Below are 16727 nucleotides of genomic sequence, written 5' to 3' on the forward strand. Positions count from 1 at the left end.
TTTAAAATATTTTCCCAGGCAGCACTTTAGCATATTGTGTATTCCAAACAAAGTGCTGTTGCATAATCATTAACTCTGCACCGTGAAGATCTTAAGAAGAAAGTAATGAAGATTTTAGTAAAGTAAAGAATATTAAGTTTTTCTTATGGCTAGAAAACACACCCAAGTGCCCACAAAGATGATAGGAGAGAGTTTTGCTCAGAGCAGCCACGGGGGTTTGAGATGTTTAAAGGAAAAGCAATATGTTATTTTATCCTGAGAAAAGCAGGGCAAGAAGGAAGCAATAAGTCCAGCATCACTCAGAGGATGTGGGCTCAGAGCACAAACCCTCTCTTGGCTGCCATTCCCATGTCACATCCACTGCATTATGATGTTACACCGAGCAGCCTTCAGGAACCACCCCAGAAAATCCCTGCAAACACCAAACCCACAGGGAAATATTAAATACGACACAATGGCTGTTGAACCTGAGAGTCTGCCCTGTGGAGAGTGGCTTCAAACTGCAAGTATGGAAAACTGTCTTAGCAATTAGAGGAAAAATGTCTCCAGCTCCTTTCTTTATGGTCAAGATAATGTAAGGCAATCTTCAAATGCCGGATTTATTTTTTAAAAGTGTTCTCAAATCCAATTTGAAAAGAATTGTTTGAGACATACACGCTGCAGCCAGCAGACAATAACAGTCCTGCAATTACCAGCACCTGCATTCCAATTCAGTGGATTGACATTCCCGAGGGGCCGTGGCAGATTCCCTACTGACAACAATTAGCATCAAAATGTTCCCCAGTGTAAAGCTGTGGGTGGGAATTACAAAAGGTTAACAGACTAAATATAAAAATCTTTTTGAATATAAAATCAATGCGCTTTGTTACCGAAATCTGGGTACTGTAATTTAACCAAAATAGGGATTAGAGTCTCTGGCAATCTTCCATGTGTGTGAGCTTGGCTTTTCTTTAAGCAAAATGCAAAGCAGCCAATCTGAAAGTTTAAAACAAAACAAACCCAAGAGCCAAAGGAAAGCATTCTATAGTTTTGGGGTTTTTTTTCATTTTCCTTAGCACCAAAAGGAACACCCCTCTTATCAAGGCTCACAATGATCCTGTTATATGGTCAGACTCAAAATCCCAAATTATTTTAGTGCAAAGAAAAAGTGGTCAAAATCAGCTCAAAGTTTCTTTACTGATATGAGTTCTAACAACACACAGTTTTCTCCAAAGGTCATCACTGCATCCCTATATCCATATTTTCAGTAGTGGCTCCTAATTCTCTGTAGCTACCAGGGGTAATGAAAAAAAAATATATGTTTTTATAATGCTTGGAACCACAGCTTTGCTTTATTTAGATTGAAGTCACAAGCAGAACAGATGAAAACAAAACAAAAAAAAATTGGTCATTAAAAATACAACATCAAAACACTGAATTTGATGAGAATATGGAACTGTAACAGACATCAACAAGAAGGATGTTCTGTAAAAATACAGAGTTGATAAGTTTAAATTTATCTAGGTTGCCCTTTGTGTTTTTGATTGCAAGGATAAGTGGCTGTGCAGGAACTTTGGATCTAGATAAATTCAAAGTGCTTTGACATGAAAGCCTAATTTCTGTTACCAACCAATAAATAATCTCTTTTAAAACATAGTTAACAAGTCTCAGAATAACAAGGTGGGAAATTTATCCTGGGCTGTGGAGGCTGAGCAGGTACAGTGATTTGTACAGTGAGAGTCTGACTCCAAATTGATGCCTCATTACACTGAGTTAACGCGGATGTGCTTGGCACATGCTGGGACCCCTCTTATCCCAATCAGTGCAGCAGCTCCTGCTCTCCTCACATCTCTCAGAGAATCAGCATGTTCAGGACCAGCCCAAGGATTCTAATTGCTAAATCAGCAAACATGTTAATCATCACTTTGTTGTGAAATGAGATTACAGATGTGTACGAGAGATTATAGAGGGGAATCTGACAAATTGATTTAGCTATTTCAACACAGGGCTGCAAGGTGCTTTTCATAATTATATCTTTTTAGCTATAGTTCTGTAGGGCTCCCAGTGTGCAAACAGGTGTCCAAAAGGTAAAATACCATGTGAGGTAACCCTGGTGTTTTTACAAGAACCTAAATAAGCACAGCACACACACAGACACGTCTGTATGTACATGTTCATACATTTGTGTGGTGCATGGACCTGTCATGACAGGATTATTATTATTAATCATTTCAGAAATTGAGTAGAGGATAAATCATCTGCACAGCCAGAGGGTTACCCAGGGTGTGCATTACTCCACACACAAGCTTTACTTCCACATTACCAAAGCCTCAAAGTACTTGGAATGAAGTAGAGGAAGATGCCAGCAGGAAGGGACTGAAAGGGACACATTTAATTCCAATGGTAGAAAGACAATAACGGTTTCTGGTTTGGTTTTGCCAAAATACAATTTCTGGTGTCATCAAAAAGCAATTATGGGTAGAAGTAATTATAGATAGGGGTGGTAGTTTTTATTTTACACCTGCTACAGACAAGTCTGAGCTGCTATGGAGAACCAAAGCCGTTGTGTCCTGGCCATGTGATTGTATCGGATCTCTGGTCCTGACACGACTCCAGGGAGGTAAACGTGTACATTTAAATTCACAGAACTTATGTACACTAAGACTAATTTGTTCTTTCAAGCAGCCACCGTGTGGTGCTGAGAAATCCGTGGGAAGCAGTGCCTGGGGGAGGGCTGCATGCACAGCCATGAAATGCCTGACCCTGGGCTCCAACAGGGTCCCATTATACCCAAATAAATGTCTTTCAGACCCTTACAGAACTCAAAGAGAAACTATTAAGAACGTAAAGTTATTGTAGACACTTTAGATACCAAATTTACATATTGTTGCTAATGAAAAAAAAATTTCTTCTTAGAGTATATTAATTTACATTAATCCAAAACTCAGTATTTCTTTTTCCACACCATATGTGAAGAAGTCAGGTTTCTTTACTTTTGAAACATGGTAATTGCTACAGTGATGGTTTCATGCAAAATTCCAGACAAAATGATCAAAATTATGATAAACACCTATCACCTAAAAGAGGCAGAACTGTTTGCTGAAATGCAGGTCAGATAAGGAAAAAACTGAATAATAAAACAGAGGGGAAACCTCATAACAGCTGCAGTTATTATATATATAATGACTGGATGTGGCTCTCAGTGCTCTGGGCTGAGTGACAAAGGGGGGGTCACAGGTTGGACTCAATGCTATTGGAGGTCTTTTCCAACCTAATTGATTCTAGGATTCTGTGATTCCCTTTGCCCTAACCCAGGAAAATGTATGAAATGTCAGATTAAAAATAATCTGATCCTGCAGAAATTCTTTATTTATTACTGCCCACAGGAAGGAGGGGGCAGAGTCAAAACCTCTTTTTCAGCAGAGTATTTGTCTGTAGTGGAAATTACTACCAAGTATTCAAAGTCTCTGATGATCCTCAGGCTACCTCGAGTGATGATGTCAAGTTCTGGCACCAAGGGCTTCAGAGGAGATGCAGGAAACATGTCTGGGGAAGTGGCTTTGAAGCAGGCTCAGAGGGACTGACACAAAATAGAAAATAAATCATGTCAAGGCTTGATCACGCAAACTCTGACATCAATGGTAAAATTCCTGTTGACTTCAGACATGAGCAGGATCAGTTCCTCAACAGTGACACCCCAAAAAGAAAAATCAGTACTTCTAAAAGAAAAAAAGAGTGCTCCCTAATATGATTAGAAATCCAGTGATCAGAGCTGGGAGTTTTGGTTTTGTTTTTAAACATAATTTCTTGCACTGTTGTTTCAGTTGAAAGGATCTTCTAAGAAGCCCAATCTTATTTCTGAGATCAAATCCTTATTGGAATAAGAAAAAAAAAAGAATAATTCTTGCCACCCATGAAAGTGTTCCTGCTTGTTCACTGACAGCACCAACACACATGGACTGACCCATCACATTTTCTTTTAAGATATTCTCTCGCTTGGAAATACAAGTGGTGAGTCAGTTGTTATGGTAACTATTTTTCTTTTTGTTTTTTTAACTAACATATGACAGCCTGTGTGTCATCTGATGCTGTTCCTGAATTCAGTTACACACTCACTTTTGTCAAATAGTCTAAAAAAGGGCTTCTTGGATGAAGAAATAGTAGGGAGAAAACAGGATATTTTTTCCCCATGCACATGGTTTCAACCCATGAAACCACTGATTATGTGATTAAATTTATGCACACAGTCAACTTTTTCTAGTTCAGAGCTATGACATGATGACATAAAAAGTAGCTCTCATTTGTCACCTTTTTTCTTAAGCAAACTGCTGACAATTCCACGAACTCCACTCTTGCAAATCCAGTCTTGTTTGCCCTGTCTCCTGATGAGCCAGTCATTTGAACATGGGCCTATCTGAGTTATGATCTGCTTCATTGATCAACTAAAATTATCAGTGATTACATCACCCGAGTGGGTTTGGCTTCCCACTCAAGTCCGGTGTTATCAGTTATTCACACTGATATTGCAAAATATAATTGGTACTGGAATAGTCACAAGTGTAAAAGAAAGAAGGGGTCTGTTCAGTCCTAATGAACCTTCAGAAAAGGATCTCAGTTAGATAAACCTGTAGTGGAACCCAGTGGAGATAGTGGGTGAAGGATAAAAGAACATCCAACGCTGATAAGTTTGAAATACTTACGGCAGAATACTTAAGGAAAATACTTAGACCTAAAACCAGCAGGAGCCAAAACTTGAACTTTTTACAGCTCCAACCTCCTGAACAATGACCCAGTGATGTGTTTGAGTTGGCTCCACACCCCAGCTCCGTGCATTCCCAGCCCTGGTTTCAATTGAAAGCTTGTTACTCAGTCTTGTAAATTCCCGTAAATTTTAGACACATCGGACCAGAACATTCTTCAGTCCAGAAAAATGAAAAATATTTTCGCTGATGCAGCAGAAATGTGATGATATGGAGCAAATGCAAACCAGAGGGATTACAGTGGTCTGGACAAGCAGCAATATTATGTCACTGCTATCAATGCCTAGAAACTGTTTTCTTTATTACACTCTGATATCTTGTAATAACATCAAGAGGAGAACATTCCTTACCACGCACGCATCGCTTCCATCAGTGTGGCAAACTGAAATAACCAAAGGAAAATTGCTGCCCCAAGTCCATTTAGCAATGCATCTCATCCTACTTCAAGCAGCCTTGGAAAATAATCAATATCTTAACAAAGAATGCAAAAATACATCATGAATGGTAAGAAAAAGAGGAAAAAAAGAAAAGGAGCTGCAAGTGGAGGTCAGTTGCTTAGTCAACACCATGAAACTATCAGAAATTAATTTGTAAGCATTAAGACATTTACTAAGTAGTGACAAAAAAGGTTTTCCCATCAAATAACATCAAAACCATCTTCCATGGGCTTGGATCGCATTACCTATTTGAAATATGAAAACCATCCCTATTTAAACTACAGCTACACAGATATTATTACTAAACAGCAAAGCTTCTTGGAGCTCTTTCAGTGACAGCTCATCAATACTGGATGAAACTGGATGATTCTCCATCACTGAATGATTATATCCATACCACGGGCAGTGGTGCATGAATGCCTCGAGGATCTCATCATTTACCCATCAGCAGAGGTTTATTCCCAAGGTATTTTGAGAGTTAGCCAACATTTCTCTCCAAAAGCAGAGATGAGAAGAATCAGAAGGGAAATCGGTAGAGCAATGCCCAGAGAAAAGACCTTCGAATAGATTTGAATATAACTTTGTGTTCATTCTTCTTTTTCCTTTTTCCTTCCCTCTTTTTCCTCAAGTCACCCAGGTGTCTTCCCCACTCTTTCTGTGCCCTCTGCCTCACTTACCTTCCAGTGCCAATTATCCCAATGTCCCTGGCCAAAACGAAATCAGTGATTAGTGAGCTCAGAAAAGCCCCAAAGTTTCCCTGCCATGAACACTCAGATAGGACAAAACACAATCACATGCACAGTAACACACCCCCGAGCAGTGACACCAACACCAGAAATAGTTGAGTGCCCGTAACAACAGGATGATTACAACCCCCAAAACAATCTTTAGCTCAGTGAACGATGCAAAACAACGACTGGGTTTTGTTTTGAAGTCCTAATATTTAAAGCCTAGCACATTTTCTACGTTTTCTCTCCAATGTCATCTTTCCAAAAACACCAAACTGCCTCCTCCTGAAGTGCTCTTTTTCTGTTGCACCATATGGTGCCCCATCCAGGGAGTCACAAGATATTTTGTTTCTAATTGATTAAATTCATGAGTCACACACAGGATTTGCACAGAGGTTGCAAATCAACTGGTTGTTTTTCAGGGCTTCCACACAGTAACGCAGGTGGGACAGTCACTCTGCGGCCACAGCTATCAAAAACTTCCTTAGAAACATAACATTTGAAACTTAAAATCCAAGTCACCAAGTCTTCTGGTTTTATTTCATAGCTGGGAGGATTTTGTGGGGGTTTTGTGTGTTTGTTTTGGTTTTTTGGGTTTTTTTTCCCCTCCTAAACTTTCTGCTGTAATTAGGGCATCAGGAGAAAGTGTATTCTATCCAGTGTTATGGTTCAGGAATTCCAATGTTGCAAATCTCACAATATAAATAAACAGAACCCAAACTCACCACCTTTAGAATCCTAATAGAATTAGCCAAATCAGGTGTTTCTGAAGGAAAAGTGATTTTTTTAACACTCGACTTCTCACTGCTTGGAGTGGCAGTGCCAGAACTTGTTACTCCAGCATTAAAGTAATTCCCAGGTTAAAATGGCAGTTAAATCACCATGAATTACAGATCAGACAGAACATTAAATCAGGAAAAAAAAAACATTTAAACATTTCTGCCTCCACCATCTGCTTGAGTACTTTGTAAAATGTGAAAATGGCTTTGTGTGGACATAGAAGCCCACATGGCTGAATATTCCTGATTTTCCCTGAAAGTAGCACTCCCACAGTTTAAGATCCTGTAGCTGCTGTATTTATGGGACCATTTCACATGCCTAAGTTGTTCCTGAAAGTCTGTGAAGTACCAGCAGCATTTCTAAACATCAGTGAAGGGTATAAAGTCTGGGGTCTAGATTTAAGTATTTGGCCCTATTTCATTCTTGGTAGAACAAATTAGGACTGCAGAAATTATTAACTTGAACACTTTTGATCTTATTGCACACCACTGTGTTTTGCCTGAATAAAAGAACTGAGCAGAAACCTCAGGAGGGAAAGATTTCTCTTACAGAATGGAATAACTGTCAAAAAATTACTTTGTTTGTACTTATTATGAAGAATTCAGCACTCTGCTAAAAAAAAAATCCCTGCCTGTTTGTATTACAAAGGCTGTTTCTTATACTCTTAAGTTATTTTACTGCAATGCAAAGATACTTTTTTTTTATTTTTCAGTTAACTAGAAAGCTGAGCAGTTGACTAATCCATTATCTTTACTCACCATGCTGGCTGCTCGAAGCATCTCCTGCTCTATATTGGGTGTCAGACCCAGATTCTGGCTCTGCCTCCCTTAGGGGATGGCAAATCAGCCAGTGCAAATCCAGAATTGCTAATGACAGAAACAGGAGATTTCAGTTCCCAGCTTCCAGATGCAACATATGTCAAAAGATAGCTTATACACTCAGAGCCAGGGAGAGAAAACAGCTTTGACATTTTTGTTTGTTTGTGCTGATGGGTTTTAAATCTTAATTAAGTCCAAATATAAGGAAAAAATTCACCATGACATCCATTAGGTGCTCAGTATATTAAATTTACAGCTGGGTATCCAGCAGAAAACATACATTAAGCATCATATTGAGAACTACCCCTCCAACAACTTAAATCTATTAGGTTGTGTCAGGCTGAAGATGGAGCTGACAAATTGGAATTTAGAATTCATTTATATGACTCCTTGTGTTTTCCAAGTCTTTTGAAATGCTGCACAAACTTAAGGCATTGACTTTCCTAATAAACAAAGAATCAAGTTTCACAGCTTCAAAGAAATATTTCACTGTAGGGTCTATTTAATCTGGTTCTGTACTTCAAATAATTATTGTAGAGTATTTACAATTCTGACATCAGCTATTATCCTTGACAAGGAAAAAAAGAACAATGTTGCTATAAAATACAGAGAGAACCTAAAGCTGGGTGAGATTTTTGAAACAAGTTTTGGTGAGGTTCAAAGGTTCCTGGCTTCCTAAAAGTACTGATACATCCAGCAGTTTCCAGGGACTTAAATACTTCAGAAACCAATGATTAATTTAGGACCACCAATCAGTGTTTAGAAGAAGGATTTTTATGGTCCTAATTATTGAAGACAGAACTTGCTGCTGTAATTCCTTGACTAGAGAATCCTTCTTGAGCTGGAAACCACCAGCTGGGGCTTGGGAGGGCAGTGAAGAACCTGAACTCTTTAAAGGCTGAAAATTATACTATAAAAGTACATTTGACAATCACAAAAACACCTCAGCATCTAAAAAAGAGTATTTTCTACCATTTTTGTTCTGTAACACTTGTATGGTTGCTGTAATTGATGAAGTTGGCAAATTAACTACCTGGTTTTAGAATTGATATTTATGCATTTGTACACGAATCATGGGAAACACATAAAGAAATTGGCTTTTCCCCTTGTACACAGGATTTAACTGTTTTCCTCTGTTTCTTCCAAATACTCAAAGCTGGGAGCAGAACTCGATGGAATTTGGTGGGTTTTGGTGGATTTCCAGACCATGACCATTCACAGCTGATCACCAAAAACCCCAACAAATAAATAATCAGTTATAAACGGTATAGTAACTATCTCTTACTGTTACCATGGCACAATGTTACAAGTTCAGGTAAAGTTTTTAAGTCAGAGTATAAAACACTTTCACTGTGCTTTTTACTCAAAAACACAACAGAACTCTTCATTTTGGCCAACAGCATTAGATAGAGGAAGCTCAGTGGCTGATGATGATGAAGAGCAATATTAAGAAGGTTAAAAATTATGACTCAGGTGAAAGAAAATCTCAAGCAAATCTGAATTCATTGAATGGAACCACCCACTGAAGGTTTATTTGTTATATCCTTCATAGCCTTTGTGGTGGGCTGCCCAAGGCTGGCTGCCAGGAGCCCACCCAGCTGTGCTCTCATTCCCTCTTCTCAACAGCAGGGAGGAAAAGAAGATAAAAATGGCCATAGTCAAGATAAAGACATGAAGAACGTTTACTGATTATTCAGGGAAATAATTTATTACAAATTAAATTATGCTTGGACAGCCCTCCTGCCCAACTCCGGCCCTTTCTTCCCAGTCTCAACCTCATCCCTTCACCTCCCTCCCACAGAGTGGTGCAGGGGATGAGGAATGGGAGGTTGTGGTTGGGAAAATGACATTCCCTCTCTGCTGCACCAGGAGCAGTTCCCATCAGCAGAACCTGCTCCTCTGTGGGCTTTCCCTGGGCTGCTTTTCCTGCAGGACACTCCCCTGCTCTGGCGTGGGGGCTCCGTGCTGTGAATCTGTTCTGCTCTGCTCCCTCCTCATGGGCAGCACACAAACCCCTGCTCCACCACGGCTTCTTTCAAACCTTCCACAGGCTGAAGGGGGAAGATCTGCTGTGACACCTGCTGAACCTCCTTCCCCTCACCTCAGTCTCCACAGGGCTGTTTATTGCTCTTTTTTCCCCCCAGATCCTCCCTGCTGTGCAGTGGTAAAGCAAACCTGTCTTCCCAGAGGGAAGAAGACACACATTCATTCCCTTAAAGGCAGTTTCTTCACAAAAGCCAAGCTATCTCTCTGCCTGAAATAATTACCTAGATGTTTAAACTGAAGTCCTCTGAATAACCTCAACTTCCACAAAAATGCATTTTTAAAAGGTTTTTTAAAAAATTAAGTTTTCGCAATAAACAGGAATATCATGCTTTCTTAATGCAGAATGTAAATGATTGCACTGCTGAGAAAAGGGAAAATTAAGTCTTCTAAGTACCCAATGAACAGGAGTGGAACAAATTTTCTCTCTTCAAATATATCCTTATAGTAATCTGAAGAGAATACTCCCATGATTGTGTAGCGATTTCTTCAAGACCTATTCAATTCCTTATTGTTCAGCTTACAGTGCCAGAAAAAAGGGCCTGTTAAAGTTAACATCTGCTAACTAATCATGGAACAGACCATCCCAACATTCCACAGGGTTTGAACATTGCTATGAATTTTGATTACTATCAACTTTGGCTGGATTAAAAAAGCACTTTACTGTGAGACTTTTGAAACCTACAAAAACTTATTTCTTTAGAGGAAATGCTTCTAAAAAGAAACATTTTCATTCAGTTCAGAACATATGACCTAGCACTGAAAGCATGTCTAGTATTAAAGGTAGAAATAAATCAATCTGGTGAAATATATTCCTCTGATTTTTTCATTAAATATTTCATTTTGGGAGTGTTAACATCCCACAGTAGATTCTGAAATGACAGTATTGTTTGGATGGGCTGATGTACTGATTGGATCTTCTGAGCTCCATTCTGTGTGTTTTGCTTGCCTGACACTGAGAGTACATCCATATTTGCAGGATTCCCAGGAATGGGGATCCTTTTCTTTGAGGTTTCATTCACACCTGAGTGAGGCAATCCAAGATGTACCTCTGAGCACCTCGTGGCCAGCTCTGGTTGGGGCTGTGTGTGCTGTGCAAACAGAACCCCCCAAAAGTCAATTGGATTAGATGAGCTTTCTACAAAGCCATGGATTCCATCTCTCTACATTAAGATGGGATTCATTTGTGCTTGACAAATTACAACCTGCTGAGCAACTCTTTACTGTTTCCAGTGTATAATGTGTAATTTACACTAACTGGGATTATTCTCTGACAGACACACAAACCATGCATGCACACTCAGAGCTTGGGGTTTGTTGTTTTGGTTTTTTTTTTCCTATTTTTCCAACCTTTTATTCCAAAATACTTCCCTTTTAAAATTAAAAATCCATAATATTAACCAGAAAAACCACTCCCTCATTGCAAGGATAAAAATTCATTAGAAGAACATTGGACACCTCACTGTACTTCTGCAGTTAACTGGAATGAAGCTCTCTCCTCCTCAGGAAAGGTCACTGTCCCTCTTGCTCCAGAGAACCTTGTGTTCTGGGAGAGCTGAGCACTCAGAGGATGCCAAACACTGCAGTCAGATCATATCCATCAAAAGAGAGACAGCCAAAGCATTCTGTCAGAGTGCTGTCAGTAACTGGGGAGCACAATGAAGGGACGTCCCAGGCCCTGAGCCCGTCACAGGTGTCACCACCACAATCCTCCCGTCCATCCAACACGTCATTTCTCCCCTGCCCCTTTAACAGAAATACACATGCAACTTAAATTTCGACAACACCGCGGCGAAATTATAAAGAAGGGATTATTTCAGCCAATTTTCAATAGCAAAGTGGGTGGTCCTCAAGACTTTTTATAAATACCCTTCCAACATTTGTGTGAAAAGTTGAATAGGAGACCACACAACAACCAAGGATTATGTGGCACTGCTCTAAAGGGGAAAGGGAGGAGAATCAAACATTTCTTGCCCAAGGTTTGTTACTGTGGGATACTATTATGTGAAGCCCTTCAGTTCATATAGAACATCGCATTAAATTACATGGCAAGAATGAATAACTGCTTTGTCACATACAGAATCACACATTATTTTGCTTTTTAAAGATTGTGAAAAGTGAAATAGTGTACCAAACTCCATTCCAAAAAGCTTTGGTTATTTAAATCCAGTCTGCATTTTACCCAAGGTATTCCCTTTGCATAAAGGTTTAAAGGTTCCTAAGGCTGCAAAGCCAAATACCACAGAAGTTTAGGTATGAGCCAATTAAGTTTCCAGCAATGTTAAAACTGGACACGTGACTGTGCAGCTCAGTCTGATGTCATAATGAACATGCAGTTTACAGCCACCATTTTAATGACATGAACTGACAGCAGGACAGGAGAGGTCATGGTCAGGAATACTGGTTTCAGTCCCTACTGGGAGAAGAAAATATAGGATTGTATACTGGGGAACAGTTCTGCCCCAAGATAAATGTAAAATTCATCTTGACGCCCAGAGCTGGCACTGACATTCAGTGTGAATTGTTCCATATTATTGGAAGACTTCAGAGTCACAACTGAGATGGAAATCATCAGACAATGGTCAAAGTGCAGTCAAAAGCCCAGGTATGAGAAATGAAACAGCTCAGTAACAAACCTCACTGGTTTTATGTGGTACTAAATCCTGTTTAGCCATCAGGCAACATTCTCCCAATCTCAGAGTGCATCAGGAACTAGAGAATAAGAATATTTAAAACCTAATATGACCATTCTTCTATTAAGCTGGATATTTGGTTGTTTATGTGGTAACAGCAGAGATACCAATAAAAGGGCTCCTACAATTCTCAAATCTGTGTGAACCCAGCTGAAGCTCCAGACGGATTCAGTAGCCAAAGGTGTAGCTTGGTTTACACCTTTAGCAGTTACAGGTGTGCTGAGGATGGCAACAAAGACAAGGCACTTCTCTAGCAAGTGACACCACGTGCTCTGCTCTGTCCTTGCCATCCCCCAAAGCACAGGATGTTCTCCTCAGCAGTTATCCCAGGACAGCTGCACTGATGATAACTCACGTACAGAATCATGTGTAACTCGTGTGTGCAGAACCTCTACAAGCAACAGCTCAAGTTCCAGGCTCCACTGGCAGTTCACAGCCTCCTCTGCTGCAGGGGGAGGAACTCGAAACGGCAGCCAGCCAGTCACACTCCTGGATGGACACAACAACTGGAAGATCTAGAAAAGACTCATTGCCACTGGAACTGTATCTAATTTATAAACTGAAATCCCAGGGGCCTTCATCTTGCATCATGCAATGGGAGGCAGCCAAGTTCTGCTTCCTGCAGGGAGGGAAGAGGCCAGGGGATATAAAATATGCCACCTTTCCCAGAGCTTCCTTATCACTACCTGTGAAGCATTGTGCCTGCTTTCAATCACTTCTGCTGATTGCCTACTATTAATGTCACTCATTCTCTTAAGCAATTAAGCCACCTCTTTCTTAGATGTGCCTTTGTCTCTCCCTGGCACATTTCCTTGTCTAATCCTCTTTTCCAGATGGCATAAGGACGCGAGATAAGTGTTGCTAAAAGTTGCTTAGCAATGCAACACATGCAAGGTTTGGAAATGCTGACGTCCACATAAGCACTATCTCTACATCACACATTTCTGCAGAGAAACAAAGGCGTGAACACCCGCAGTGACACGGGGGCCTCCAGAAAAAGAGCCACCGGTGCCCAGAGGGAGCAGGGAGGGAAAAAAGGGAAAGCTCCGAGCTCTCCCAGTGATGGGATGAGTTGTACTGCTGGGGGTTTGTTTGTGTTTGGCTTGGATTTTAAACCAGAACTGGAAATTCTGCTTTAAAGACATAAACCCCCTCGTGTTCTAGCAAGGGCCTGTATTTTCTGTGATTTGGAGACACAGGGTGCCACAGACACAAAGACACTTCAGGCTGCTGATAGAGACCACAGCAGAAAGGGATGCCCCATCCCTGGAAGTGTCCAAGGCCAAGTTGGTCAGGCCTTGGAGCAACCTGGGACAGTGAAAGGTGTCCCTGCCCGTGGCAGGAGTGGAACTGGATGGGCTTTTAGGTCCCTCCCAACCCAAACCAGAATCTGTGAAGAGTCCATGACAAACAGGAACTGATAAAGGCAAAGCTGTTTATCATCAGCTTGGTACCAACCCTACAAATCCTCCTCTCCTAAGGATCACTGATAGGGAATTTATTCCTCCAACTGCACCATGTAATTGTGGATTGTTTCTAAACTCTGCAGTAAATGTGTTTATATGGAATTTATTTAAACTACAATTAAATGTTACGGGTAATAAATAAGAACATTTAGTACACGAACAGTAGTAATTTCACAGGGTCATATTATCATATTAATTCATTTCTGCAGCAGCCTACGAAAACAGGTTGGCATGACTCATTTTGTGTTTGAAAAACCTGAGATGTTACGAATTTATTCATCATGGGGAACAACTTTGAAACAGCCAGTTCTGAGGAAACAACTGAAGAGTAGTAAATTAACTACAGAAATTCACACGTTGCTTTACTCAGGGTCATCTCTTGCTAACCAGAATTTAGTGGTCTCCTCCAAAAGCCATTAAAATAGAGCTCAACACTTACTAGTGGGGAGAGTCATTCATGGTCTTTTACTCAGAAGTAGTTTTATTTATATTTTTACATCATACATCCTCATGCTGTAGTCATAATCATAATTATGTCATAATCATAGTCAAGATTTGGGGAGATTTATAGTATCTTCAAATGTCCTATTGCCCACTCACACGGAGCCTAGTACTAAATAACTAAAATCACAGAAATTTAAATAATTTGCACTGAAGTGAAGCCACGAGGAGTGTTCTGAACAGACACCTGAGCTGGATTCCTGCAGGTGAGGAAGCCCAGAAGGCCGGGCACCTGTTTGTGTGGTTAACAGGTGTGTCAGACAGCAGGGCTTCCTCAGGAACCAGCACAAACCACACTCAGCCAAGGCACACAAGGAAGCAGCCACGGGGACAGAATGCAACGAGGCAGCAGCCAGAGAGGAGGGATCACAGGGAGGAAACGTTTTTATGGCAAAAAAAAAAAAAAAAAAAGGAGAGTGTTTTCCTTCATTAACCTCTGCAAACTTCATTCATGTGTCATCGTTTCCTTTCATTCTCAAACCTGTGCACATAAAAAAATGCATGAAAACCAGACAGGCCACCACAGGTCACTGGGAGCTTTATTTAATTATTTTTAAAACCAGCTTTCAGAGACTCTGCTCCATGTTCCCTGTTACTCAGTTATAGTTTCTGTCTCTCACCTCTATGCAGCATTTTTACCGAATGCAAAACCAGTTACATACTGTTAAAAAGGAGATAAATCAGAGTTGTTTCCAATTATTTGTCTCCTCTGTTGAAACTATCAATTATTGCTTGTGTACTGGACATTTAATTGACCTGAATCCCTGAAGATTCCCAGACTGCAATGTGCTGTTAACTGACAGCATCCACTCACTAAAAAAAGATTATCACTTGCCAAGGATTGATCTAAAACTCTGGCCCTGACGCTGCTGCAGCTGAAACTGGACAGATTAAACATTCATGCCACGATTCAATCCATTCCATACCCCACAGAAGTAATGCTGGGATACCTTAGGGCTTGAAATATTTGCCCACGTTTTCTTGCTCCAGCAGATTATTTCAGGATGTCCACAGTAGTATTTCAGGAGAGGGAAAAAAAAAAAAAAAACAACAACAACAAAAAAAACAAAACACCAAAAAAACCCAAAAACAAACCACCACCCAGATTTTTTCAAAATCTCTTCAGTTTGATAGAGTTTTCAGGTATAGATCTATCTGTGACATGTCTGGGTGCACTGATCCATTAGCAATAATCTTTGGTGTTCACTGAGATAATCAGACCAAGGAAACCAACTTCAAAGTCATGTGCACAAAGCAGACAGAACTCCCAGATCCTTCACTTTAAGATTTGCCCCTTTTTTGGGCACTGAACCATATTTTGTCACTTATGTTACGACCAGGTTTGTGTCCCAAGCCATAATTCCTCCACTGATGATCTCTGGGGTCCCTTCCAACCCAGATTGTTCCAGGATTCTGATTCTTTCCCATATTTCCTGTTTATTTTCCAGAAGGATGGTTAGCTCTTCTATAAATCTATGATAATCTATGCCAAGTAAAGAAATATATCATACTAAACAGCTAACTCTTCCCCCCTTTAACCTATTATTTTGCTTGAGGAAAAAAAAAGGTATTTATGTTCTTACTGTTTATTGTTTCATGTTAAGTTATATAATTTGAAAGCAGTATATGCTGAGGGATTACTTGCACTAAGGGGATGTCTTGGAAGTTATATATAATAATATTATATATATATTTATGTGTAAATATAAAAAGTACTTCTATGTTTTATATACTTATATAAATATATTATATAGTATAATTTGTATATTCACATATGTAATATTAACATATTTATGATATGTATGAAGTAAATAAGTACACTCATAGGCTTGCATACTATAAATACTAAATCAATAGATTTTCAGAAGTTTCAGGGCTAATTTTTTGGCATCTTGTCACTTTTAAGCACGTATTGAGTGTAAACTTTAGTACTAAGGGCTGCAGCCAGGGAAGAATTCACTGTTTCAGCCCCAAAAGAGATGCTGGAGAGACGCCCAGTGGCGCCCAAAGGCGCTACAGAACGGCCGAATCCAGAGAAAATAAATTACCATCCTTGGGTTCGTTTATCAGTATTTCTATTCCATGGGAACAAACGCACCTCAGCACGTGTAGCGATGTTTGTGTCACCTCTTTTTCCAAGTAACGAGTATTTCTTGTCTTCTCCTACTGATTTTGATGCCCAAACGTTCACGTGCTCACGAAATAAAATACACTGAACTCCTTACAACTTTAAATCCTTCAACACTTTTGCCCTCATTTCTGTGAGGAGGCTCGGTTCGGCTCGGCTAACTTCGGCTGGGCTCGTTCGGCCCATTTCGGCAGAGCTCGGTTCGGCTCGGCTGAGTTCGGCTGGGCTCGTTCGGCCCATTTCGGCAGAGCTCGGTTCGGCTCGGCTGAGTTCGGCTGGGCTCGTTCGGCCCATTTCGGCAGAGCTCGGTTCGGGCTCGGCTAACTTCGGCTGGGCTCGTTCGGCCCACCTCGGTAGACCTCGGTTCGGGCTCGGCTAACTTCGGCTGGGCTCG

Source organism: Sylvia atricapilla, chromosome 22 (assembly GCF_009819655.1).
Source record: "Sylvia atricapilla isolate bSylAtr1 chromosome 22, bSylAtr1.pri, whole genome shotgun sequence".
In the NCBI taxonomy this organism is placed as follows: domain Eukaryota; kingdom Metazoa; phylum Chordata; class Aves; order Passeriformes; family Sylviidae; genus Sylvia; species Sylvia atricapilla.